The sequence below is a fragment of the Hyperolius riggenbachi genome, chromosome 5 (assembly GCF_040937935.1).
Source record: "Hyperolius riggenbachi isolate aHypRig1 chromosome 5, aHypRig1.pri, whole genome shotgun sequence".
Taxonomy (NCBI): Eukaryota; Metazoa; Chordata; class Amphibia; order Anura; family Hyperoliidae; genus Hyperolius; species Hyperolius riggenbachi.
Genome location: NC_090650.1, coordinates 348,220,775 through 348,225,565, shown reverse-complemented (window position 1 = coordinate 348,225,565; position 4,791 = coordinate 348,220,775).

Here is a 4,791-nt window from a genome sequence, read left to right as displayed (position 1 = left end):
TGTAGCACTACAGACTGCTGCACGGGGTTATTTTCTTTCTTTCTCCAAAATAAAATCACTTATATTCATTCTTTTATTTTAATGATTCCTTACATCTGTCCATCTTTATAAAGGTGGCCACACACAATACAATAAAATGATCCGTTTTTACGTCAATTCGATAAATATGATCGGATCTCCCAAAAAAATCGAAAGCTTTTTTTTCATTCGACTGAAGAATCCGATCGGATTCCCTGTTTGTTTGATTTTTCGATTTTAATCGATCCAGAATGCTGGAATTTTTTTTTCAATTTTTCTAAAGATTGTATGATATGTGTGAGATTGTCAATTTATTAATATACACACCCTAGCAATTTTCTCAGAGTTTCCAATCATTTTTATCATAATTTGGGAAAAATTGAACATGTGTGTGGTACATCGGTCAGATTTTTGAAATGTTACAATCAGTCAGAAAAATTGATTGCAATTCTTGAATTGAACAGATATTTAAAAGATTGTATGGTGTGTGGCTACCTTAAATGTGATGATTTTGCGGCCCCTTTCACATTGGCACGGTGCGTTGGCCTGTTTTACCGCAAGCCAACACTATGTCAGTTTAAGTCTATGGGGCATTTCACACAGATGCGACGCGTCCGAAATTGGTCGCATCGTGGGTCGGGCATGCACTTGGCAGCACCTAATAATTATGATAGTACTTTTTCACCTATTTTTGGTACCTTGTCAGTTGCAAAGTGCTGAAGAGTTATTTTAAAAAGATCAAAATGTACCTCTTAGTAGAAAACTTAGGAGAAATTGTTAACTGCATATAGATCCATGGAGAGATAATCAGGAGTGAAATCAAATAAGGAGAAATAAAGCATGGGTTAAATCATTTGAGGAGAGATAAATCATGGGCTTAAGGTGGCCATACATCTGGCGACTTGGCAGCTGATTGACCATCCAATTCGATTATTATAATCCAATTGGATGAAAATCAATGCCGCCAAGATGCTATACGCCACTAGCGTTTACGCATGTATGCGGCATGGACGGTTACCGCGCGGAGGCTGCTACAGGACAGGTAATGTATAAATGCACACACTGGGGGGGCACATTTATACATTGGGGAAGCGGCGGTGCGGACGTGGCGGGCTCAGATGATTCCTGAAGATTTCATGCTGAAATCAGACGGGAATCGGGCTGTAATGTATGAGCAGCTTCGACACGAGACACATTTATCTCTAATCAGATTCGATTAGAGATACATTTGTCTCTTTGTCAAATCTGCCCATAATCGTTAGGTCTATGTGCACCTTAAGTAATTTAAGGAGAGATAAATCATGAGATAAATAATAAGTAAGGTGCATGCATGTTGAGGAGCTGTGGCTAAATGTAATAGAGACACAGGATCAGCAGGAGAGTCAGGCAACTGGTATTATTTTAAAGGAAAAAAAATCCATATCCTACTCAGTTTAGGTTCCCTGAAATGATCTTAAATACATGCTAATAGCATAAAAAATGAATAAAAATGAATTGTAATAACTGATAGAACTTAATGAATATGTTTATTTAATTCTTCTTCGATTTCTTCTGTATGGTATTTACAGGTTTGTGTAATGTGTAGAGAAGTGATGGTGATATGCTTAGTGTGTTAGAGGGGTCATAGGATTAAGGAATAATTTTACTGAGTGGGGCTTCAGTTTAGGAAGAACGGGAAATGATGTACTTACGTCTGTCCATTTCCATGCAGGCCCATCTCGGTGGTGCCTTGGCTGCACATCCTGCTGTCGGTCCTCCAAGTTGCCATATTTTTCTCTGTTCACTTTAGACTTTGTCACTGTAGATATATGAGAAAGATAATGTATTAATATGAGGATACATCAGAATGTGGTTGATTCCCAAAGCTTACTTATTTTTCACCTTAACTGTGAAAGGAGAGCTAATGGTTGAGATAAATAAAGGTGTTGATGCACATAACAGTGGTAATACTGCTATACACACACAGCTCACTGCAATATTACCCTTCCTTCTGCCTGCAGCACCATGAGTTACGCTATTAGTGCGACTCACAGTACTTAAATAGTATGACCATGGCTATTTCAACGCGTGTTACTAGCGAGCGCTACTGGTAGTAACATGTGTTACCATAGTAACGATCACTCTACTCAAGCTCCGCGATCCGGGCTAATAGCATAATTTGCGGTACTGCAGGCCGAGGAAGGGTACACAACAGTATTACCGCTGTCATGTGCATCAGCTCCAAGGAGAAGTCATTCATGAGATAAAGAGATAAAGAAAGATCAATTATGAAATGAGTCAGTTTAAAGAGAGATAAATAATGAGTTAAGTTAAATAATGAGAGATAAATTGCGAGTTAATAAGCAGGTGAGATAATTTAACAAAAAAGCTTTGTGAATCAGCCTCAATAACACATAGGTTTTGGAAATTCACACATTTTAGAAAGTGGAAAATATAGGTGTTGTCCACATCAAGCAATTCTATTCTAATTTTCCTGTTCTACTAAAAGTTATACAATAAAACAGCTTCTTTCAGAACTTTGAGAAAATGGTCTCAATTCACTAAGGGCTCTTTCACACTAGAGCCCTTTTCCTGCGTTTTACCTTAACCAAGGTAACCAAGGTAAAATTACCTTAACCAAGGTAAAATGATAGTCCATACACTTTCATTTTACCTTTCACACCCAAAGCTGCGTTTGAGTGCGTTGTGGTTCAAAGCAGCACGGAGCGTTGAACCGCCGGGAGCCTTTGGTTTCCCGTCGGGTGAATAATACCTACCGCCGCTGATTGCGTCGCACCGCAGCGTCCTGACAACACGCCACAGGTCATTCAACGCGTGCAGGAGAACGGCTCCTACACGCGTTGTCTAATGTGAAAGAGCACTAAGCATCACTGCAATTGGCAATGCAGAAAACAGATGATTTTACCGATCACCTTGCCAAATGCCAATGAACAAAACCTATTACCACACTGAGAAGTAAAATCACTGACTAGTGAGGTAAATGCATACATGAAATAAAGGCGCCTGGGAAAAATGGCGCAGGATACTGTGCATATCAGAACTTTCCACAAAGTTAACGGTATGCTTCGTGTTTTTTTTCCCGAAACGCTGAGTTTTTTTGTTATCCACGTATCTATGGAATTTTTTTTCGGCCATTCATTGGGGCTCTTTATCCTTACTTGTTTTTGATGTATTTAATCTACTTGTACAAAAATGAATGTAGTTTATGGGCAGCGCGCAGCGGAGTATAACGAAGGACACTTCCTCTTTAGAAAAGGATCTTTATTTAGCAGCATTTTTTATTAATAATGTGGGTTGTGCGTAGCATCAGTGCAGTATGAAGCTGAAAGGTGAATAGAAATCTACTTTGTAGTTGTGACAGTAAATTAATGGTTGCTATTATAGAGAAATATGTTTGTGCCTGGGTCATATCTGGAAACGTGGTTAATACCAGCAGAGAAATGTGGACGCCACTGACAGTGGCGTCCACATTTCTCTGCTGGTATTAACTTCAGTGCATTTGGCTTATTAGGGGATAAACTTTCCACAAATAAAGCTATGAGAGGGGTGCTGATCACTGAGAACTGAAAGCTTGCTTACTGCTGTCAGTGGCGCCCACATTTCTCTGCTCCCTGCTGAAAATGGTATGTTAGGAGTTTTGACGCTAAATGGTATTAACGGGAGATTTTGTGGGGAAGTGTCAATCGCAAAATGAAATATAAACCGTTATTTGGAAACTGCAAGCCGCTAAAATGGTGCCATGCGACCCAAATTTCCTTCTGTGCATCTATTTATTGCTGTTAACTACCCTTTCTCCAATGTAGTGTGTGCACTCAAATTTCCTGCTTCGGAGGTAAATTACTGACTTGTGTGGTAAATACCTCAGGAAAGGTCAAGAAATTGCAATTCACAAAGATTAAAGCATTCTGTAAATCAAGTAAAAAGTCTCCACACTCTCCATGCAATAACATTAATATATAATATGAATATATTATATTAATATATAATAGAGCAGACAGCCAATATGGAGAGCCAGGCAGCCAATAGGGAGAGCCCTACAAAGCCCTACTTCTCACTCCATTTGGTATAATACTCTGAAGGGGAGGGGCTCCAGAACAACAAACAGGGGAAGGAGACTTTTCTGTGTCCCTTTAGATGTGAATATCTGTATACTGGAATACAGAAGAGCTCCCTCAGGTGGCTGCAGTGCATCTAAAGGGATGCCGGAGATACTCTGGACAGAAAAACCCTGACTGATGAACATAGACTCACAGCTTCCTGCCTGACCTACTCCACAGCTGGTGAGTGAGACTTACCAGCAGGGCTTGGTGGATTGAAGCATGTTTGCAAATTACCAAACTTATACCGCATGCAGGAGATCTTAGTGAATTCAGGAAAAAAGTTAATTATTTTACCAAACTGCCCTTAGTGAACTGAGACCAATATGTGTAAATACTGTGATCACCAAATTATTAGACAAAATCCGAGTCCACATTAACATGACCTTGTTCTATCCCTGCCACATTGATGCAGATTCATTAGCTACCGCTAATCAGCAGCATATTACTTTGCTGCTACACTACCAGGCTATGACCCCCCAGGGTTACTCCCCTCCTTCCCCAGACACAAGAAGAACAGGAGGGTGAAAAATGAGCAGAGGGTAGGGTTTTTTATTTATTTATTTATAAAGCGCCAACATATTACACAGCGCTGTACAGAGTAGATTGTCTTGTCACAAACTATCCCTCAGAGGAGCTCACAATCTAATCCCTACCGTAATCATATGTCTATGTA